General features: G+C 43.5%; 1 pseudogene; it reads left to right on the top strand.

The window, feature by feature from the left end:
- The first annotated feature begins 610 nt into the window (after window positions 1-610).
- LOC147087225 (leukocyte immunoglobulin-like receptor subfamily A member 3) overlaps window positions 611-25444 on the top strand; it is a 148164-nt pseudogene continuing 123330 nt past the window's right edge.

Raw genomic sequence — 25444 nt, 5'->3', positions numbered from 1 at the left:
GAATGCAGCACGAAAACCCTCGACCACCATCATCAAAAGGGACGATGGCAGCAGTTGCATCTGAAGAGCATCATCTCCTAGTTCCACCTGCAAGTCACGCATCATGCTGACTTGGAAATATATGTGGCGATCCTTAATCGTCACTGGGTCAAAGTGCTCAAAGTACGTAACAAACAGCATTGTGGGAACACAAGTGGGTTTAAGAAGAAGGCCGACCACCAGTTCTCAAGGGCAACTGGGTTGAGCACTAAATGCTGGCCTTGACAGCGAAGCCCACAATCCAGAGCCCAGCAACACTGAACTCCTTTATGTGAAATGAAAATCCACACAGTTTATTGGAGTTGTTCACTCAGTTTAATCAGGTTATGGCTCGAATACATTAGCAGAAATATGAATTTCAAACCAACCCTTCTTCTCCTGCTATCACAGAAGGACATTTCAATGAACAGCACAGATTTTGGAACAGGTTCCGCAGCTCGTATATTTTCTGTCCAACTTCATTAAGCAACAGTCAATTCCCCTTTTGTAGAATCTCAGTTGCTGATGCTAACATTTCCCTTGAATACATCACAATCTTTAATGAGTTACCAAACTTCATGGCACAAGAAAAATGAAGAAACCCATTTCATTTATTCTTTCCATTTATTTTACCACAGATCCGCTAACACCACCAGGGATCTCACTTGATCAGCTGACTGGGGTGTACTCAGAGGGAGAGACGGCCACCATTACCTGCACGGTGAACAGAGAGGATCACGGTCAAATCTATTTTTACAAAGGTAATCAAACGCTGAACTATCCTCAAATCGTCACAAAGAGCAACATTGGAACACTCCTGGGTACCGGTACAGACCAAGGAGGGCATTATCAGTGCCAATATAGAATCTCCATCAATAGCCGGTGGTTATGGTCCCCGATCAGTGAAGCAGTGACCATCACTATAGCAGGTAAGTGAACAGGAATACATATTCTTAATATTTCTATTCAACGATCTTTGTATTTTACCAATAAATCTAACTGGTTTCAATGATCAGTTTTTATATTTCACAGCGAGGCTCCCTGCGCTCAGCCCTTGACATTGTATTTGAAGAATGGTTTAAAAATTCGACATTTACTGTTGTGGAAAGGAAGCATTATTGCATTACACAGTATGAAAAAAAATTTACTTCACAGAAACAGACCATTCGGCCCAGCTGGTGTAAGACGGTATTTAAACTCCACATGACCCTGCTACCACACTACTTCAACTCATCCTATCTGCATATTGCTCCATTCCCTTCTCCCTCATGTGTTTATCCAGTGACCCCTTAAATGTATGCACCCTATTTGCCTCAAACACGCCAAGTAGATGTGATATCCATAATCTCGCCACCATCTGGAATTTATTAGTGAATATCTGTACTCCACGTGTAATATAACCAATGTTCTGCAGGCTGTGGCTTTTACTGTACGATCTGTGTTCCTGATTTCCAATTCTGCCCCTACATCTCGACTTATCAGAGCGAATCAGTTAATACCACAAACCACGGAGGGCGTTACCAATGCCAATATAGAGCCTCTGTCAATAGTGGGTGGTTCGAAATGACAGTCACTCTACTAGATGAGTGAAAGGGAGCAGAGACTTTTAATAGACATATTCAAAGCTCTACTGGTATATAAAAATATCACCCATCTTTCAACATAACATTGTTTAATCTTCACAGAGAGGGTCTCTGCAGTCAGCTCTTGTCTGTAACCATTAATCCTGGACACACAAGCTGACACCTTACTGTCAGCAACACCATTAATCAGAGAATTATAAAACGATGCAGCACAGAAGGAGGCCATTCGGTCTGTCGAGCCTGTGTCGGCTCTGAAAAAACTGTCCAAATAGTCCCTTAGCCTTAGCTTTAAAAGCCTTCCTAATGTGCGACGCCCTGAATTAGACACAATACTCCTGCTGGGACATAACATGTGTGGTATAAAGGTTGAGCAGAACGTCCTTAATTGCGTTCTCTGTTACTCGATTGATAGAGCTATTAACAGCCGTCTCAATCATTCCCGCCACCTTCAAAGACATGTTTACATAGACGTCAGGTCTCTTGCTTCCTCCATCCCGGTTAAAATTATACCTTGTAGTTTATATTGTCTCTCCTCATTCTTCCGACCAAAGTTCTTCACATCACACTTCTCTGTGTTAAATTTAATCAGCATTGTTTCTCCCCATTTCAACAGCCTGACTATGCCAGCTCATGTGTTTTACTATCATTCTCACTGCTCGCTATTTTTGCGACGTCTGTGTGATCTGCAAACTTTGAAATTATGCTCTGTATACCCAATTGCAGACCATTAATACTTTGGATTGCAAAAATAAGTCAGCACTGCATTGTGAATCGATTGTCAATGTTTGTTCCTTTCGAACTACAGGTCTACCCAAACCAACTATATCAGCGGATTCCAGTGTTGCTGTGAATGGTGGAAATGTTACCGTTAACTGTACAAATCCCGAGACATTCCTGGCTTCGCATTCTTCTGATACAGGCAAGGAGAAGCAAATTACTTGGATGTCCAGCCTGCGGCTATAGGGAGCAATTCTGTCACCTTCACCATCAGGAATATAGATCACGCCAAAGGAGGAAATTACATCTGTCTATATAAGGGAATTGTGGAGGGAAAACAGCTATCATCGGCTCTGAGTGACCCGGTAAAAATAACTGTAAGAGGTGAGTGAGATTCACACATTCACTGTAGTTATTTATTTTCCATTGAGGCTGAATCAGGTGTTTAATTTATCGATTGAAGAAGGAATAAATGAATAAATGAATCTATCACTGAATCAATGAATGTATGTTTAAAGTAGTTAAACACGCAATCGATCAATGAAACAACTAATGAATCAATCAGTCACACATTACTTTGTTGCCACTACCTTCGGCGGTATCTAGTGATATGATGTGTTACAGGATTGAAAGAATTTCCCTCATCCTGTCGTTGCGATTTTCCGAGTAACACACCGGGCTGAGATTTTTCCTGCTTATTTGATGCTTTTTCCTAATGTGCTTGAGAGGGGCGTGTATTAAATTGCTGTTAAATGTATGTGTAGGCGAACCGCCCTCCCACAGAACCACTGTGCAAAAATCAGGCATAGGAGATTTTGGGATATTGTTTCTGCATTTATTATGACAGCTGTTGCTGCAATTTCTCTTGGGACATTTTGCCGTAAACCAAAATAGCAGTTATCCAGTTAACACAGAAAACATTGAAGGAGATGTTACAGTTATTATACAAGTTAAATATTACCGCCAGTTAAACACAATCTTTGAGATGTTCCTCGCTCTCGCTGTTTACACTAAATGATTCCTAACTCAGAACCATCTAGTGAAAATGCAATTATTTCGACAGTTATCGCTGGAGTCCTCCTATGCATGTTTCAATCATATTCACAACCTACCCCATAGTATCCACAACGTAACGGTAAATTATAGAACGGCACTGCTTTGCCTTGTAAAGGTCAGTTTATTCTCATTGCAGACGGCGAGACGGGCAAACTCACACAAAACACAATCACACACTCACACACATATCCCCACTCTTAGACACTCACACACAATACACACACTCACTCACACACACCCGTGCACACACACACGCTCTCTGTAACAGAAAATCGGACACAGACACACACACACACGCAAACCCACAAAGACTTATACACTCACACATATACACACACACACACACTTACGCACAAAAAATGCACACATTCACTCACACAAACTCAGATTCACATACACTCACATACATTCTAAAACAGACACACAAACACAATCAAATACACACACACTCAGACACACTCAGACACACTCTCACTCACACAGTCACATGCACACACATTCACAGAAATACACACACACACAGGCACACACAGACACTCAGTCACACACACTCACACACACATCTTTACAAACACACAAAATACACCTACATTCACTCACACACTGTCAGATTCACACACACTCACACACATTATAAAGCACATACTCAAACACACTCAGGTGCACATATACACTCCCACACACACACAGACACACTCTCACTTACCTAGTCACTCACACACACAAGCACTCACACACACAAACACCTTCATAAAAAGACACGAATGCACACACAATCAATCACACACACTCACACACATGCACTCACTCACAAGCACACACTCACACACTCACACAAAGACACACACAAACAAACATATACGCACACACTCACACCCACATGCACTCACACACGCACATGCACAAACTCTCACACTCACACACATAGGAATTTACACATAAACGCACACAACATTCTGCACAATCCATACTGTATTCCGCCTGAGATTCCAGTTCATCAGATGTAGCAATCAAGTTTAATAAACTGGCATTTTTGAGAACATATCCTTCCTCATGCCGTGATTACTCTTTTTGCCGAATGTTTGCCATCGATGTGTTCTGCTGGAAATATCCGCCAATCTAGCTCGAAAGTCTTTCACTCTGTACATTGTCATGCATTTGATTTTAACAATTGGTTAAATCAAACGAGTAATAAATCAATCAATTTTAAGCGGTAGCCAGTACAAATAAGAAGAATCCAATAACTCAGATATCCACAGGGACAACAACAACAACAACAACTTGTATTGATATAGCGCCTTAAACTAATAAAACTTGCAAAGGCGCTTGACAAGAACAATGATCAAAAAATATGATACCGACCAACATAAGGAGAACGTGGTCAGATGACCAAAAGCCTGGTCAAAGAGCTAGGTTTTAACCAGCGTCTTAAAATGAGGAAGGAGTGCTAGAGAGTCAGAGAGGTTTATGGAGGGAATTCCAAAGCTTAGGGCACAGGCAGCTGAAAGCACGGCCCCCCATTGGTGCAGCAAATAAAATCGAGGATGTGAAAGAGGTCAGAATTGGAGCTGGGCACAGATATCGGATAGTTGAAGGGAAGAAGGAGGTGGTTACAGCGCTAGGGTGACGCGAGGTCCATGGAGGGATTTGAAGGCGAGATTGAGAATTGCAGGGGCTGGAGGAGGTTATAGAGATGAGGAGGTGGCGAGGGCCAGGGAGGGATTAGAACAGGAGGATGAGTATTGTAGGGCCATAGGAGGTTACAGAGATAGGGAGGGGGCGAGGGCCAGGGAGGGTTTTGAACAGGAGGATGAGAATTGTAGGGCTGGAGGAGGTTACAGAGATAGGTAGGTGGCGAGGGGCCATGGAGAGATTTGAACAGGAGGGTGAGAATTGTAGTGCTGGAGGAGGTTATGGAGATAGGGTAGGGGCGAGGGACATGGAAGGATTTGAACAGGAGGATGCGAATTGTAGGGGCTGGAGGAGGTTACAGAGATATGGAGGGGTGAGGGCCATGGAGGGATTTGAACAGGAGGACGAGAATTGTAGAGGCTGGAGGAGGTTACAGAGATAGGGAGTGGGCGAGGGGCCATGGAGAGATTTGAACAGGATGATGAGAATTGTACTGCTGGAGGAGGTTATAGAGATAGGGAGGGGGCGAGGGACATGAACGGATTTGAACAGGAGGATGCGAATTGTAGGGCTGCAGGAGGTTACAGAGATAGAGAGGTGGCGAGGTCCATGGAGGGATTTGAACAGGAGGATGAGAATTGTAGGGCTGGTGGAGTTTACAGAGATAGGGAGGGGGCGAGGGGCCATGGATAGATTTGAACAGGAGGACGAGAATTGTAGTGCTGGAGGACGTTATAGAGATGGGGAGGGGGCGAGGGACATGGAGGGATTTGAACAGGAGGACGCAAATTGTACGGCTGGAGGAGGTTACAGAGATAGGGACATGGCGAGGTCCACGGTGCATTTGAACAGGAGGATGTGAGTTGGAGGACTGGAGGAGGTTACAGAGATAGGGAGGGGGTGAGGTCCATGGAGGGTCTTGAAATCAAGAAATAACGTTTTAAAATTGTGGCGTTGTCTGAACCGGAGCCAATGGAGGTCAGCGAGCACAGGGGTGAAAGGGTCATGGACTGAGTTAGGATAAAGGAAACAGTGTTTTGGATGAGCTCAAGTTTTTTTATGGCGAAGACACAGACAATAGTCGGGCGATTACATTCATCGCAGAGCGAGTCTGTCCCTGATAATCTATGCTGAATGAGAATATCACGATTGTTCCATACTTGCCAGGCGAAGGTTAGATATGATTACAGAGTGACTCTGTATTTGTGTTTGACGTGGAAAAGGGGAGATTTTCCCATTAAAATTCTCTCTTGCTATAATCTTCTAGGATCTTACTTAACATCTTCTTCAATCCCAATTCGTTTGTGTCTCGCTGTATTTATCTTGCTTGGAACTGTGATTATCCTGGGAATAGAGTGCAATCTGATAAAGGCAAAGAAACAGCGTGAAGGTCCGTTTGAAGAATTGCTGATTGCCCGAATATTTCATTCCAGAGTAAGGTCAGAAAGGAAGAGATTTTGCTTTTAACACCGTGCTGTAATTAAGTATTAATTTTTGCATTATTATATGTCGACGCTGTGATAAAAATTTGTTCCGTTGCTGAAAATCGGCTAAATTGGACTGGGGAAATAGATTAAACGGTAAGATGGTAGATAAGCAGTGGTAGGCATTTTAGTGGCTATTTCATTAAACTCAGCAAAGATATATTGCAGAGATAAATAAAGACTCCGTGTCTTACTGAGGAAGTTAAGGATGGTTTCACATTGAAAACAAAGGCATGCAATGATGCGAGGGTTAGTGATAGGCCAGAGGACTGGGACATTTTTAGAAACCAGCAAAGGACGACTTAAAAAATAATAGAGTGAGAAGATAGATTATGGGAGTAAACTAGCAAGAAATATAGAAACAGCCAGTAAGAGATTCTACAGGTATATAAAAAGGAAGTGATTAACCAAATTAAAAGTTGGTCCCTTAGAGGATGAGACAGCATAATTAATAATGGGAAACAGCGAAATGGCAGAGGCTTTGAACAAATATGTTGTATCGGTCTTCAAGGTAGAAGACTCTAAAAGCATCCCAATAATAATAAATAATGAAGGACTATAGGGAGAGGGGGAGATTAAAACTATCACTACACTCGAGAGAAAAAGTACTAGGCAAAATTATGTGACTAAATGTGGACAAGTCACCTGGACTGATGGCCTGCATCCTACGGTCTTAAAGGAAGTGATTGCAGGGCTAGTGGATGCATTGGCTGTAATCTACGAAAATTCCCTGCATTCTAGAGAGATCCCAGCAGATTGGAAAACCGCAAATGTAGCACCCCTAATCAAGCAAGGAGGGGGACAGAAAGCAGAAAACTATAGACCAGTTAGCCTAACATCTGTCACTGGGAAAATGTTGAAGTCCATTATTAAGGAAGTAGTAGCAGGACATTTAGAATATCATAATACAGTCAAGCAGCTTCAGCATGGTTTTTTGAAAGGGAAGTCATGTTACACAAATTTGCTAGAGTTCTTTGAGGATGTATCGAGCAGGGTGTATAAAGGGGAACCAGTAGATGTCGTGTATTTAGATTTGCAGACAGCATTCAATAAGGTGCCACATAAAAAGGTACTGCACAAGATAAGAGCTCATGGGGTTTGGGGTGATATGTTAGCATGGATAGAGGATTGGCTAACTAATCAGAAACAGAGATTCGGGATAAATGGGTAATTTTCAGATTGGCTAACTGAAACAAGTGGGGCGCCACCTGGATCAGTGCTGAGGCCTCAGCTGATAACAATCTATATTAATGACTTGGATGAAGGGACCGAGTGTAATCTGGCCAAATTTACTGATGATCCATGTAATGTATGTAACTTTTTTATTATTACACGGACATAACAATCCAATGATAGGTGGGAAAATTAAGAATGGATGTGGAGAGAACGTTTCCACTTGTGGGAGAATCTTACCTAGAGGCCAAACATACAAGGTAGTTACTAATAAATGCAATAGATAAATAAGGAGCAATTTAATTTCTCAGAGAGTGGTTAGAATGTGGACTTCACTACCACAGGAAGTAGTCGAGGCAAATAGCTTCGATGTTATGAAAGGACAATTAGACGAGCACATGAGAGAAAAGGGAATAGAAAGAAATCTTGAAATGCTGAGGTGAGGTAGTTGCAATGGGAGGAGAATCGTGTGGAGCATAAGCACCAGCACAGAATAGTTGTGTCGAATGGCGATTTTTTAGCTGTATAATCGATGTAATGTAATCCTCTGGTCGGCAGCTCTGCTCCGTCTGCCCACTTACTGACGAGGCTCTTAGTCCACAAGCTGCAAGTAAATCGCTGCACTTAATAGCTGAAGTGACTCTTTACAGAAGAGCTCAGACAGAATGCAACAAACTAGTGGTCCTGTCCCAAAAGACAATGCTGGAACTGTCAGTCAGAATTGGTGCCCTGTCCTAAAAACATTGCTTGCCCCGCCGCTGGTTTTATTTTCAGATCACCAGCGATCCTATGTGTAATTCAGTTGAAGGAATTATGTGCCTAAATATGACATTCCTGGGCTGGAAACACTGGGACCCGCCTCTGGGCGGCGCTCAGTTGTTCTGATTCTTAATTAATTGTATAATTGAGGTAACCGGATATTTCACCGCGCTCTTGAACTGCTCTCTGAACTTGGACTGCGTCACCACATAAATAAATGTGTTTGTGCAACAACTTAAATTCTGCAGCATATAACCGACCTGTCGAAGGTTATATAAAGAGCTGGTGGAATTATCTATTCCTGCAGTTATATAAGATAAGAAATTTGTAACATTTGCTAACCACAGCAGTATGAAGTTGCCGGATATGGCAAAGAGTAAAATCATAGACTTCCTTCTGCTCTCCATCTCTGGGTCATTGTGATTCTCTCCCTTGCTCTCACCCCTCAGTCCCTTACGGACTCGATTTGCCACTAAAATGTGTCTGACTGTCAGAGCATTGAGCAGCAAAATTAAAGTGAATGGGAGCAATGGGGTTAAAACCGTATCAAACCAATCAAATACCACCCATCCGGGCTCAGTAAAATACCTTGGGATTGTTCTGCAGAACCACGGTACACTGTCAATTATCATTCTGTGTTCGCGTGTAAAGTAGAAGGGTATGTTTTTTAAACAGATCAGCGTGCAGGTTGTTGCTAGAACTACAACCGCAGTTTTCTCAGTGCAATATTTTGTTTTCAGCTTCTGGCAACAAATGGCCACAAATCGATCAAAGGTGAAAGTGACGGTGAACCAGACAGAACATTCTGTGGCCGAACAGGACAGCACAAGGATTACACTACACACAGGGGTGATGTCCAGGAAAGAATCTGGGAAATAATACCATCTGATCCGCCTCAGTATGACCTGAGTAACAATGACTAGTAGATCCGCCACTGCCATGGCCACAAGGTAACGAGTGGTGCAGGTGGAGAGTCCGCACTTTCGCCGAGACAGGATCACAATCGCCAATAAATTAACTGTAAAAAAGAAAAGGGAAAAGGGTTCGGAAATTACAGATCAGTCAGTCTCCATGTCTGAGGCCAGACATTAAGGTAGGGATTTTATCACCAAAATCCGGTGTGTTGGCGTCGGGTCTGAGGTTATAATTTCAAAACCTCCTCAAGCAACAGTGAAAATCTTCCCCTTTCTCATAGATTCCAAACACAAAGGCTGTTCAAAGGAGGGTGACCTCAGTCACCTGAAACAATGATTTTAAAACAGAACCAATTTGTTCCATTCCTGTTAGTGACCCACACTCAGTACAATTGAAAAGTGACAGAGACTCCCAGTAATACATCGCCACTGACATCAGTCATCGGTAATATGCTGGAATTTATTGTGAAGAAAGTGGTATCGAGTCACTTGGGAAATGATAACATGATTAGACAGAGGGAACATGGTTTTATGAATGGAAAATCGTGTTTGACAAATTTATCAGAGTTTATTGAGGATGTAACTAGCAGGGGAGGTAAAGGAAAAGCAGCGGATATAGGATATTTGGATTTCCAAAAGGCGTCAGTTTAATAAATGAGTATTACAGAAGATTACGGCTCATGGGGTTGGGGGTCATAAAATAGCATGGATAGAGAATTGGTTAATGGACAGAAAACAGAGAATATGGATAAATGGATCATTTTCAGGTTGGCAGGCTGTTAGTAGTGGGGTGCCACAAGGATCAGTGTTGGGGCTCAGCTATTTAAAATCTATATTCATGTCCTAGATGGAGGGACCGACTGCAAAGTATCCAAGTTTGATGATGATACAAAGTTAGGTGGGGCAGTAAACTGTGAGGAGAATACAAACAGTCTACAAAGGGATACAGATAGACTAAAAGAATGTGCAGTAAGTTGCCAGATGGAGTATAATGTAGGGAAATGTGAGGTTGCTCACTTTGATAGGAAGAATAGAAAAACAGAATATTTTTTACATGGTGAGAAACTTTCAAATCTTGGTGTTCCGAGAGATGTGTGTGTCCTCGTGCAAAAAGCATAGAAATCTAGTGTGCCATTACAATAAGCAACAAGGAAAGCAAATGGCGTGTTGACCTTTATTGCAAGGGGGTTGGAGTAAAAGAGTAAGGATGTCTTCCTACAAGTGTACAGGGCCTTGGGGGACCACACCTGGAGTACTGTGCACTGTTTTGGTATCCTTATCTAAGGAAGGATATGTTTGCCTTGGAGCAGTGCAACGAAGTTTCACTAGATTGAATCCTGGGATGAGAGGGCTGTCCTATGATGAGAGATTGTGTACAATGGGTCTATTGTCTCTGCAGTTTAGAAGAATGAGAGGTGAACTCATTGAAACTTACAAAATTCTGAAGGGGACAGACAGGGTAGATTCTGAGAGACTGTTTCCCCTAGCTGGAGTGTCCAGAAGTAGGGGGCATAACATCCGGGTAAGGTGTAGGCGATTTAAGACTGAGCTGATTAAGAATTTCATCACTCAGAGGGTTGTGAGTCTTTGGAATTCTCCACACCAGAGGGCTGTGAATGCTGGTTCATTGAGAATGTTCATGTCTGAGATAGATAGATAGTTGGACTCTCGGGGAATCAAGGGATATGGAGATCAGGCGGGAAAGTGGAGTTGAGGTCGATGATCAGCCATGACCTTATTGAATGGTGCAGGAGGCTAGAGGGGCCGTATGGCCTATTCCAGCTCTTACTTTTTATGTTCTTATGTTCCAATCCGGTTAATGACCCACATTCAGTACAGTCCTACAGTGACAGATACTCCCACTAATACCTTCTCTGAGAGATTTGCCCGCACTGATTATCTTATTCAACACTACACAATATTCCACTAAAGGCAGTAATGTGATAATTTCATGAGCCTGTAAGTTACCAACAGAAGTTTCTTTTCAGTTGAGGCACTGGAATAATCCCGCACTGGTAATTCATGACATTTCAGTACATCAGCATATAACATTATCAGTCACCGAGCAAAACCAGAGACAAGCTCACACACAGATTTACACAACCTCAATGGTTATAGTAACTTACCGGGAACACCAATGACGGCAATGATAGGGTAGTATATTTTCCGGACATGTTGAATTGGTCGATGCATTTTTAGTTTCCAGCGATGTATCCCTTCATGCTGCAGGCAATCACTCTGAATTATACTCTGTGGCGGTACATTCCCAGAACATTTAATATATACACTGCGGGTTCTCCACTGGGACATTGAGGTTGCAACATTTTTCAAAATAGTTATTTTAAAAAAATGGCACAAACAGATTACGACAGCTGAGTTAAATCCGTGTTGTGATGCAATATACTTAGTGCTGAGATTGAAACTGAAAGCCCCAAAGACTGCAGAATTCTGATTACATTAATTAACTAATGGAAATTGCCAGCTGGAGCCTCCCAGCAATGCGATTGTTGTTTCAAACACCATCAGGCCCGTCTGTAGATCTCATATTGTTGCGGCAATGTCCTTCACTCTGCTCTGGCCAGTCAGTAATTAAATTACAAATGTTTGAATGCCCTCTCAGAGCTGCTCTGCTGCATTCTGTGATGGGGCTGATCGCTATAACTGCAGCCATTCTGTTAATAATTAAAGTGGGAATTTTCTTTTGATGGCTCCTCAAAGTAATACAGCCCCTGGAAGCAATTTAGGCCCCCAAACTAATTAACATAATACATCAATAAAAATAACGAAATTAAAGCATCAGTTCAAAATATTACGCACAGCAATTTCCCACTAATTTCCCACATTACAACAGTGACTAAACTTTAAAATAGTTCATCGGCTGTAGAGTGCTTGAGACGTCCGGTGATCGTGAAAGGCGCTATATAAATGCAAGTCTTTGCTTCAAACCAAGAGAGCACCTCAGCCTAATACAGCCCCTCAAATTAAAATATAACCTCAAACGAAAACAGCACATCAAAGTAATAAAGCCCCTCAAAATAATGCAGCCAATCAAATTAGTAAAGCCCTGCACACTAATGCGGCAGCTCGGGAAAAATAAGCATCTAATACTAATACAGCAACTCACAATGAATAGCAGCGCAGACTCCTAAGGCATCTCAATCAAACACGCAACACAAGCTAATACAGCCCCTTAAACTAATACAACACCTCAAACTAATACAGCACCTTAAAATATTAGAACACATCAAACGAATGAAGACCGTCAAACTACTGCAGCATATCAAAATGTCACAGCATCTCATACTCCTATATCCTCTCCAGCTAATAAAGTCCCATAAAAATATGCCACCCCTCAAAACTAAGGCAGCCCCTCAAACTAATACAATACCTGAAACTAATACAGCACCTCAAACTAATACAGCCCCTCAAACTTATACAGCACCTCAAACTAATACAGCCCCTCAAACTTATACAGCCCCTCAAACTAATACAGCACCTCAAACTAATACAGCACCTAAAACTAATACAACATCTCAAACGAATACAGCACTTCAAAATAATACAAACGTTCCAAGTAGTACAGCCCCCCAAACTAATACAGCCCCTCAAATTAATACAGTCCCTCAAACTAATGCAGCTCCTCAAATTAGTACGGTACCTCAAACTAATACTGCACCTCAAACTAATACAACATATCACACTAATACAACCCCTCAAATGAATACAGCCCCTCAAATTGATGCACCTCCTCAAACTAATATACTACCTCAAACTAATACAGCACCTCAAACTGATACAGCCCCTCAAAATAATACAATACCTCAAACTAATACAGCACCTCAAACTAATACAGCCCCTCAAACTAATACAGCCCCTCAAACTAATTCTACATATCAAAGTAATACAGACCATCAAACTGATATAGCTCCTCAAATTAATCTAGTAACTCAAACTCATACAGCCCCTCAGAATAATAACATTTCTCAAACTAACACAGACCCTCAAACTGATAGAGTTTTGCAAAATATTACAGCACCTCAAACTATTACAACTAATTCAAACAAATACAGCAACTCAATCTAATAGAGTCCCTCAAACTAATGCACCAACTCTAACTAACACAGACCCTCAAACTAATAAAGCTCCTCAAACTAATGCAGACCCACAAACTATTAAAGACCCTCAAACTAATACAAACCCTCAAACTATTGCAGACCCTCAAACTAATAAAGCTCCTCAAACTGATACAGCCCTTCAAAAATGCAGCCCCTCAAACTAATACTGACCCTCTAACTGATAAAACATCTCAAACTAATACAGCCCCTCAAACTAATACAGCCCCTCAAACTAATACAGCCCATCAAACTAATACAGCCCATCAAACTAATACAGCCCCTCAAACTAATACAGCCCCTTAATCTGATACAACATTGCAAACTAATGCAGCCTCTCAAACTAATACAGACCCGCAAACTAATACAGCCGCTCAAACTAACACAGACCCTTAAACTGATACAACATCTCAAACTATTACAGCCCCTCAAACTAATACAGCACATCAAACTAATAAAACATCTGAAACTAATACAGCACCTCAAAGTAATACAAACCCTCAAAGTATACAGCCCCCAAACTAATGCAGCCCCTGAAACTGATTGGCCCTCAAAGTGATACAAGATCACAAACAAACACAGCCTCTCAAACTAATCCAGACCCTCAAACTGATACATCTCAAACTAATACAGCAGCTCAAAATAATACAAAACCTAAAATTAATACAGCCCCTCAAACTAATACAGCCCCTCAAACTAATATAAAGCCCCAAACTAAGACAGCACCTCAAACTAATACAACATGTCAAACTAATACAGCAACGCAAAATAATACAAACGCTCCAATAATACAGCCCCTGAAACTAATACAGCCCCTCAAAGTGATGCAGCTCCTCAAACTAATACAGTACCTCAAACTAATACAGCACCTCAAACTAATACAACATATCGAACTAATGCCACACCTCAAAATAATGCAGCGCCACAAACTAGTAGAGCCCCTCAAACTAATAGTGCCCCTCAAAGTAATGCAGTCCCTCAAAATAACGCAGCTTTTCAAACTAATACAGTACCTCAAATAATACTGCACCTCAAACTACTACAACATATCAAACTAATACAGCCCCTCAAACTAATACAGACCATCAAACTGATACAACATCTCAAACTAATACAGCCCTTCAAACTAATACAGCCCCTCAAACTAATACAGCCCCGCAAACTAATACAGACCCTCAAACTAATACAGCCCCTTAAACTGATACAACATCTCAAACTATTACAGCCCCTCAAACTAATACAGCACATCAAACTAATACAACATGTCAAACTAATACAGGAGCTCAAAATAATACAAACGTTCCAATAATACAGCCCCTGAAACTAATACAGCCCCTCAAAGTACTGCAGTCCCTCAAAAGAATGCAGCTGTTCAAACTAATAGTGTACCTCAAACTAATACTGCACCTCAAACTAATACAACATATCAAACTAATGCCTCACCTCAAACTAATGCAGCGCCACAAACTAATACAGACCCTCAAACTAATACTGCCCTTCAAAGTAATGCAGTCCCTCAAAATAACGCAGCTGTTCAAACTAATTCAGTACCTCAAACTAATACTGCACCTCAAACTACAACAACATATCAAACTAATACAGCCCCTCAAACTAATACAGCCCCTCAAACTGATACAACATCTCAAACTAATGCAGCCCTTCAAATTAATACAGCCCCTCAAACTAATACAGCCCCGCAAACTAATACAGCCCCTCAAACTAATTCAACATCTCAAACTATTACAGCCCCTCAAACTAATACAGCACATCAAACAAAGTAATACAGCCCCCAAACTAATGCAGCCCCTCAAACTGATTGCCGCTCAAAGTGATACAAGATCACAAACAAACACAGCCCCTCAACGTAATCCAGACCCTCAAACTGATACAACATTTCAAACTAATAGAGCCCCTCAAACTAATACAGCCCCTCAAACTAATATGAAGCATCAAACGAAGAGAGCACCTCAATATTACATTCATTTGCAATGCAACAGCACATTGCAATGGAATATCTCTTTGCAATATGATCATCATTTGCAATGCAAAAGGACATTGCAATAGAATATAAGTTTGCAATATAATCCTCATTTTCAATGCAATAGAATAGTGTAATTGAGTATCACTTTGCAATATAATAGGCATTGCAATGCAATGGAACATGGCAATGAAATGTTACTTTGAAATATTCCATTGCATTGCAATATCAATTTGCAATATAATAGTAATTTGCAATTCAATAGCACTTTGCAATGGAATGTCACTTTGCAATATAGTATTCATTTTCAATGCCATTGCGCATTGCAGTGGAATATCACGGCAATATAACTGTCATTAGCAATGCAATATAACATTGCAATGGAATATCGCTTTGCAATATAATAGTCATTTGCAAGGAGATATGAGATTGCAATGGATTATTAACTGGCAATATTATATTCATTTCCACTGCAATAGCATATTGCAATGTGATATTGCTTTGCAATCTGATCGTCATTTGCAAAACAATAGGACATTGCAATGGAATATCACATTTCAATAAAGTAATCATTGCAATGCAATAGGCCATTGCAATGGAATATCACTTTGCAACATACTAATCATTTGTAATGCTGCAGAACATTGCAATGGAATATCACTGCAATGCAATAGAACATTGCAATATAATATCACCTTGCAATATAATAGTCAGTTGCAATGCAATACTTCATTGCAGTGGCATATTGCCTTGCAATTTGATCCGTCATTTGCATTGCTATTCAACATTGCAACTGAATGTCATTTGCATTTTAATCGCAATTTGCAATGCAATTGCACATTTAAATGCATTTTCGGTGCAGTATAATCGTCATTTTCAATGGAATAGAATATAGCAATGGAATATCACTTTGCAGCGTAAAAGTCATTGCAATGCTATGGAACATTGGCCTAGAAATTCAGTATAGCCACTTTTGGGGCGGTAAAGTCGGGCGGCCGCTAAAGTTTGCGCCCGGCGCAAAGTGGAGGCCACTTCGCCGATATTCAGTAGCTTTGGCCAAGGAGTTTGCTCGAGCGCTAAAACTGGCGATGCATGGCTATCTTTAGGCGCTAAGCCGGCGGTGCAGAGCGATACCTCCGAGGCCGGGCGCAGCGCAGGTGCGGTCATTTCTTGATTGACAGCAGACACCCTGGCGCCGGCCAGCTCTTAAAGGGGGAAGGGTCGTCTTGGTCTGCTGCCACGCCCTGGATACTGCAGCCCTCCAGCTAGGCCTAAACACTGCTGCTGGAGAGAAATAGCGTCAGGAAGGATGCAGAGGGCCCGTGAGCGAGCGCAGCGCTTCTCTGCCCATGATTTAAAGGTGCTGGTTAGGGCTTTGGAGAGGAGACGCCATATCTTGTTCCCGGACAGTGGCAAGAAGCCTGCCACCAGGGTGTGCAGGAAAGCCTGGAGGGATGTCGCCCAGAGGGTCACAGCCACCTGCGATGTCCCCAGGACTGGTGTCCAATGCCGGAAAAAGTTTAACGACCTCACTCGGATTTTCAGGGTGAGTACCCTTTCCAGTGTCCTCCTCATCCTTGCATGTGCACCTCACATTATGGGCAAAGGGACCTCAAAGCCCTAATGGCCAGCCCTCATCCAGCAGCTATGGCACTGGCATGAACATCAATTGCACTTTCTGCACTTTACACACTGGCCAAGCTATTCGACCATGGGAGGAAGTGCATACAGCAACAGGGCACCACACTGGCCAAGCTATTCGACCATGGGAGGCAGTGCATACAGCAACAGGGCACCACACTGGCCAAGCTATTCGACCATGGGAGGCAGTGCATACAACAACAGGGCACCACACTGGCTCAGCTATTCGACCATGGGAGGCAGTGCATACAGCAACAGGGCACCACACTGGCCAAGCTATTCGACCATGGGAAGCAGTGCATAGAGCAACAGGGCACCACACTGGCCAAGCTATTCGACCATGGGAGGCAGTGCATACAACAGCAGGGCACCACACTGGCCAAGCTATTCGACCATGGGAGGCAGTGCACACAACAACAGGGCACCACACTGTACTTTGAGGCCGTCCTTTCTCTTGCAGGCCAAGCTGGCCCAGAATCTGAGGAGCCGGGCTGACACCAGGGGAGGCCGTCCCCAGTTCCAGCAGCTTAGTGACCTGGAGGAGCGCGTGGGTTGACTCATGGGTGGCCGGCTGATTGGCCCCGTTGCATGTGGAGATGCCGACCCTGTGCTGGGCCCCAATGGTAAGGACATCACATTTTGGACCTCTCTCATTCCCCTTGTGCTTCAGATCTACATCCTTTGCCACTGTCCGACCAATGCGCTGAATGCCACCACTCATGCCTCCCTCGCTGACGCCCTGTCCTCACTCTAAAGCTACTCTTGTGCCTTCCTGCTTTCAGCTGGTGAGGAGGAGGTCCCTGCAGCTGCCAGTGACAGTCCATCGGAAGAGGAGGACGAGGAGGAGCAAGAGGAAGGCGGCCCATCAGGGGAACCCTCATCCACGCCAGGGGACGGCAATGGAGGAGATACGTCTTCCCTGGAGGAGAGCCAGGGGGAAGTGTTGCAGGGGAGTGTAGTTGCTGGGCCCAGTGGCGTCCAGCCAATCGGGAAGGGTCGGGCAGCTCGGCGGCCTTCTCCCCAGAGGGGGGAAGTGTTGCAGGGGAGTGTAGTTGCTGGGCCCAGTGGCGTCCAGCCACGCGGGAAGGGTCGGGCAGCGTGGCGGCCTTCTCCCCAGAGGGAGAGTCCGGCCTCCAGTCTGGAGGCGGTCCTCACCCAGGAGGTGCGCCTCCTCGATCAAATGTCCATAGACTCAGATTGCCAGCAAACTGAGTTCATGGGGGTTGTGGCACGGTTGCCTGAGGCCATCGAGTCCCTGGCTCATAGTGTGTCCGATTTCGGGGACTCACAGGCCAGGGGTTTCGAGCAACTCAGGGCAGCACAGGCCAGGGGTTTCGAGCAATTCGGGGCAGCGCAGGACGCGAGTCGGGCCAAATTCAGGGCAGCACAGGACACGAGTCGGGACGACTTCAGGACAGCACAGGCAGCGAGTGGCCAGTTGATCAGTGGTGCCGTGCAGTCACTGGTTGGTCTGATGTGGGCACAGACCAGGGCAGTACGGGCACTCACTGCTGCCACACTCGCTGTGTCAGCCAGGCATCGCCAGGGCACCCGCCGCGCTGCAGCAGCACAGCGGTCTGGCCTTCAGCAGATTGCTGCGCTTGCTGCAGTGCCAGCCCGGCCGAGTGCCAGTGTCTCAGGTGAGCAGCGAGCACCTGGCATCAGCCAGCTTGCCCACATTGCTGCAGCCGCCACTGCCACTCCCCCAGTGAAGCTGCCACGAGCTGCTGGAGAGACCATTGTTGCCCAGCCACAGCTGCAGCAGTCAGCAGCCGGCCCCTCGAGGGCCAGAGCTCGTCTAGGCCGACCCCCAAGGGCATCTGCCATCACGCCATCTGCCCCTCAGGAGCCTTCCCTCAGCCTTGCAGCACCCACAGGGCCCAGGTTGAGGCGGAGCAGCAGGTCGGCCAGGGGCCGGAAAAGGCTGGACAAGGACTCGCCCTCTCGGCACACAAAGTAGAGGGTGTTGCCAAATGTTTTTTTATATGGGGGTGGTTGTGTTGTCTATGGGGGTGGTTGTTTTGGTAATGCCGAGGATGAAGGCCATTTGGATGGAAAAGTTTTGTTATTCCTCCCCAGGTTGTGGGAGTGAGTCATGTGTTTCACTGTTTTTTGGGGGTGTTGTCTGTTTTTGGGTTTCATGTGGGAAGGGCCCTGAGTTTGTTCAATAAAGCTTTTTCTTTATTCAGCTTGTGCATGTTTGATGTTTGAAGTGGTTGTTGCGTTAACCAGCTGAGGGCTTGCGGAGCGGCAGCATTCATGTCCCTTCATTGCCACAACCATTCCCTGACAGGGGGCCTAGAAGTGTCGTTCAATAAGCCACCGACGGATGGCCCTTGGACCTTGTGGCTCCCTCCTGGGCTGGTACTCCTCCTCCTCCTCCTCCTCATGGTCCTCCTGCTCCTCCTCCTGAGGTGGTGGTCTAACGTGAGGTGGCAGTGCCTGAGTCCTGCGGATAGCCAGGTTGTGCAGCATGCAGCAAACGACGACGAACTGGGAGACTCTATCTGGCGAATACTGCAGAGATCCACTGGAGCGTTCCAGGCAGTGGAACCATTGCTTGAGGACGCCAATCGTTTGCTCTATGATGTTCCTTGTGGCTTGATGGCTTTCGTTGTATGCCTCCTCAGCAGGGGTCCTAGGCGCGCAGAGCGGGGTCATGAGCCATGTACACAAAGGATAGCCTTTGTCCCCGATAAGCCATCCTCTTGGGGGTGGCTGTGCCTGGAACATGTCAGCCACAGTAGTCTGGCGCAGGATAAATGCATCGTGGCTGCTGCCTATAAAGTGGGCATTGACAGCTAGGATGCGCTGCCTGTTGTCACACACCAGCTGTACATTGAGGGAATGGTAGCCCTTCCGGTTGCGGTAATCCTCGGCATTGTCGATAGGTGCCCGCAAAGCCACATGTGTGCAGTCAATGGCGACCTGCACCATGGGGAAGGCTGCGATCCTCGCAAATCCGACTGCATGCTGCTCCTGCCTCTCCACGGTCATGGGGAAGGAGATGAATTGGTGTCTCCTTGTGAAAAGGGCATCGGTGACCTGCCGGATGCAGCGATGCACGGCGAACTGGGATATGTTAGCTATGTCCCCAGCAGCGGCTTGGAAGGAGCCGCTGCATAAAAGTTCAGAGCCACCGTGACCTTCACTTCCACCAACAGAGACATCCTGCACATCAGCTGTGGATGCAGATCTCTGTGAAGCAGCTGGCAGATCTCTGCAACCACCTCCCTTCTGAAGCGCAGCCTCTTAACACACAGCGCGGCAGTCATGGTGAGATAGGACACCTGCTGGCGGTATTCCCTGAGTGGGTAAGGCCTATGTTGCCGACGCCTGATGCCCCCTCTGCATCTAGGCATGGCTGCCCCTCTCACACAGCGTCTGCGAGCCCTTCGCACATAATGCTGGAACTGAGGTTTGGCACCCCATGCAGCCCCCATAATATACTGGCAAACAATGAAATCACAATGAGGCAAATTTCCAAGCTCTGGCCAGAAGCCAAAAATACCTCTCCTATGTTGGGACAAATCAGTAAGGTCTCTTCCTTGGTCTCTGTCCAGAAATCCGTTGCACAAAAGTCATTGCAGCAAAATGGCTGGCCTTTATAGTTCAGTGTAAGTGCCCTTTAATTAGCGCTCCCTGAGGCCCGCAGGGCCTCTGCTGCGTTCCACTTCACAGTTCTTAGCACCGCCATGCCCACATTGGGCGGGCGTGACTGAAGTTCCGGTTTGGGGTGCACAAAGGGCGTTGCATGACGAAATGACGTCATAAGCTGCGCGCGCAGCTGAGCGTGCGCAAACACTTTGCGCCGGCGCTAAATGTCTACTGAAGTTGGGCGTAGGCACAGATCACGCTGCGCCCGGCCGCTAAGTGCCTAGCGCTCGAAGTCTACTCCTCTTAAGGCGCTAATGGCTGGCGCACGCAACTGAATTTCTAGGCCATTGTTTTGGAATATCAGTTTGCAACATAATCATCATTTGCAATGGAATAGATAATTGCAATGGAATGTCACTGCAATATAATCGTCATTTGCACTGCAATAGAGCTTGGCAATGAAATATCACTCTGCAATATAAAAGTCATTTGCAATGCAATTGCACATTGCAAAGGAATATCACTGAAAAATATTCGTCATTTTCAATGCAGTAGAACATTGCAATGGAATATCACCTTGCCATATAATAGTCAGTTGAAATGCAATAGCACATTGGAATGGATTATCACTGCAATATATTCGACATTTTTAATGCAATAGAACATTGCAATGCAATAGAACATTGCAATGGAATATCACTTTGCAATACAATAGTCATTTCCAATGCAATACAACATTGAAATGGGATAACAGTTTGCAATACAATAATGATTTGCAATGCAATAGAACATTGCGATAAAATATTGCATTGCAATACAATCATCATTTGCAATGCAATCGAACATTGCAATGGAATGTCATATTGCATTTTAATAGCAATTTACAATGCAATTGCACAATAAAATGGAATATCGGTGCAGTATAATCGTCATTTGCAATGCAATAGAATATTGCAATGAAATATCACATTGCAAACAAATAGTCAATTGCAATGCAATTGTACATTGCAATGGAATATCACTGCAAAATAATCGTCATTTTCAATGCAATCGAACATTGCAATGGAATATTGCCTTACAATGTGATCGTCATTTGCAATGCAATAGAACATTGCAATGGATTATCACTGCAAAACATTCCTCATTTGTAATGCAATAGCACATTGCAAAGGAATATTGCTTTGCAATTTGATCATGATTTTCAGTGCAGTGGCACATTGCAATGAAATATCGCATTGTAATATGATCATCATTTGCAAAGCAGTAGGGCTTTGCAATGGAACAAGGGTAAATCATGTCTAACCAATCTGATTGAATTTTTCGAGGGGATGACTAGGTGTGTGGATGAGGGAAATGCTGTGGATGTGGTTTACATGGACTTCAGTAAAGCTTTTGACAAAGTCCCGCATAGGAGACTGGCTAGGAAGGTAAGAGCCCATGGGATCCAGGGTGCCTTGGTGCGTTGGATCCTAATCTGGCTGAGTGGCAGGAGGCAGAGGTTGATGGTCGAAGGTTGCTTTTGTGACTGGAAGCCTGTGTCCAGTGGGGTACCTCAGGGATCGGTGCTGGGTCCCTTGCTGTTTGTGATCCATATAAATGATTTGGATGAGAATGTAAAAGGTATGATCAGTAAGTTCGCAGATGACACGAAAATTGGTGGGGTGGTAAATTGCGAGGAAGAAAGCCTCAGGCTACAGGACGATATAAATGGGTTGGTCAGATGGGCGGAAAAGTGGCAAATGGAATTTAACCCTGAAAAGTGCGAGGTGGTGCATTTTGGACGGACAAATAAGGCAAGGGAATACACAATGAGTGGTAGGACCCTAGGAATTACAGAGGGTCAGAGGGACCTTGGTGTACATGTACATAGATCCCTGAAGGCAGCGGAACAGGTAGATACGGTGGTTAAAAAGGCATATGGGATACTTGCATTCGTTAGCCGAGGCATAGAATATAAGAGCAGGGAGGTTATGATGGAGCTGTACAAAATGCAGGTGAGGCCACAGCTGGAGTACTGTGTGCAGTTCTGGTCACCTCACTATAGGAAGGGTGTGATTGCTTTGGAGAGGGTGCAGAGAAGATTCACCAGGATGTTACCTGGGATGGAGCGCCTCAGCTATGAAGAAAGACGAAACAGGCTGTGGTTGTTTTCCTTGGAGCAAAGAAGGCTGAGGGGGGATCTGATTGAGGTGTACAAAATGATGAGGGGTATAGAGAGGGTAGATATAGAGGAACTTTTCCCCTTAGTAGGGGGGTCAATAACAAGGGGGCATAGATTCAGGGTAAGGGGCAGGAGATTTAGAGGGGATGTGAGGAGGAACTTTTTCACCCAGAGGGTGGTTGGAATCTGGCACTCACTGCCTGAAAGGGTGGTAGAGGTTGGAACCCTCACAACATTCAAGAAGCATTTGGATGAGCACTTGAAATGCCATTGCATACAAGGCTATGGACCAAATACTGGAAAATGGGATTAGACTGGTCAGGGATTGATGGACGGTGCAGACACGATGGGCCAAAGGGCCTCTTTCTGTGCTGTATAACTCTATGACTCTATGACTATGATTCTATTGCTTTGCAATAAAGTAGTCATTTCCAATGCAATTGCACATTGCAATGGAAATTCACTGCAATATATTCATAATTTGCAGTGCAATAGAACATTGCAATATAGTACTCATTTGCAATGCAATAGAACATTGCAATGGGATATCACTTTGCAACATAATAATGATGAGCAATGCAATAGAACATTGCAATGTAATATCGCATTGCAATATGGTCATCATTTGCAAAGCAGTAGGACTTTGCAATGGAACATCGCTTTGCAGTAAAGTAGTCATTTGCAATGCAATTGCACATTGCAATGGAATATCACTACAAAATACTCGTCACTTTCATTGCAATAGAACATTGCAATGGAATTTTGCCTTGCAATGTGATCGTCATTTGCAATGCAAAAGAAGATTGTAATGGATTATCACTGCAAAATATACATCATTTGTAAAGCAGTAGCACATTGCAATGCAATAGCACTTAGCAATATAATAGTCATTTGAAATGCAATAGAATATTGCAATGGATTATCACTTCACAATATATTAGTCATTTGAATTGCAATAGCAAATGGCAATGGAGTGTCGCTTTGCAAAATGACCGTCGTTTGCTATGCAATGGAAAATTGCATTGGAATAGAACTCCAATATAATCGTCATTTGCAATGCAATAGGTTATTGCAATGGAATATTATTTTGCAATATAATATTCATTGGCAAAGCAATAGCACTTTGCAATGAAATATCACTTTGCAATATGCTAGTCATTTGCAATGCAACAGCACATTGAAATGGAAAGTCACCTTCCAATATGATCGTCATTTGCAATGCAATATAAAATTGCATTGGAATATAAGTTTGCAATATAATATTCATTTGCAATGCAAGAGCACATTGCAATGGAGTATCATTTTGCATTATAATATTCATTTGCAATGCAATATAACGTCGCAATGGAATAATAATTGGTAATATTGTACTCATTTGCAATAGAAAAGCTCATTGCAATGGAATATCGGTTTGCAATATGATCGTCATTTGCAATGCTATAGGATATTGCAATGGAATATAACTTTGCAATATACTTATCATTTCCAATGCAATAGAACTTTGCAATGGAATGTCGTTTTGCAATATGATCATCATTTGCAATGCAATAGGACTTTGCAGTGGAACATCACTTTGCAATATAGTTGTCATTTGCAATGCAATTGCACATTGCAATGGAATATCACTGCAATATAATCGTCAGTTGTAATACAATTGAAAATTCCAGTAGAACATCACATTGCAATATAATAGTTATTTGCAATGCAATAGAACATTGCAATGGACTATTAGCTTGGAATATATTAGTCATTTGCAATACAATAGCACATTGCAATGGAATATCGCACTGCAATATGATCGCCATTTGAAATGCAAAAGGCCATTGCAATGAAATATCAATTTGCAACGTAGTAGTCATTTGTAATGCAACAGGACATTGCAACGGAAAATCACTGCAATTTAATCGTCATTTAAAATGCAATAGAACACTGCAATGGAATATCGTTGGCGATATAATAGTCAAATGCAATACAATAGCACGTTGCAATGGAATATTACATTTCAACATGAACGTCATTTGTAATGCAATGGAACATTGCAATGGAATATCACTTTGCAATATATTACTCATTTGCAATACAATAGCACATTGCAATGGAATATCGCGCAGCAATATGATCGCCATTTGGAATGCAATAGGCCATTGCAATGGAATATCACTTTGCAAGATATTACCCATTTGCAATACAATAGCACATTGCAATGGAATATCATGCAGCAATATGATCGCCATTTGGAATGCAATAAGCCATTGCAATTGAATGTCACTTTGCAACATGGTAGTCATTTGTAATGCAACAGAACATTGCAATGGAAGATCACTGCAATATAATCATCATTGAAGTGGAAAAGAACATTGCAATGAAATATCGCTCTGCAATATAATAGTCATTTGCCTGGCAATAGCACATTGAAATGTAAGATCAGTTTGCAATATAAAAATAATTTGCAATGCAATAGAACATTGCAATGGAATATCACTGCAATTTACTCGTCATTTGCAATGCAATGCAACATTGTATTTGAATATCAGTTTGCAATACAATCGTGTTTTGCAATGCAATTGCATCTTGCAGTGGAATATCACTTTGCAGTATAATAGACATTTGCAATACAAT

This window comes from Somniosus microcephalus, unplaced genomic scaffold (assembly GCF_052327205.1).
Source record: "Somniosus microcephalus isolate GS21.2 unplaced genomic scaffold, FLI_Smic_1.0 unresolved_chr6, whole genome shotgun sequence".
NCBI lineage: Eukaryota > Metazoa > Chordata > Chondrichthyes > Squaliformes > Somniosidae > Somniosus > Somniosus microcephalus.
The sequence above is the reverse complement of the archived record's forward strand: the minus strand, read 5'-3'. Positions and strand labels throughout refer to the sequence as shown.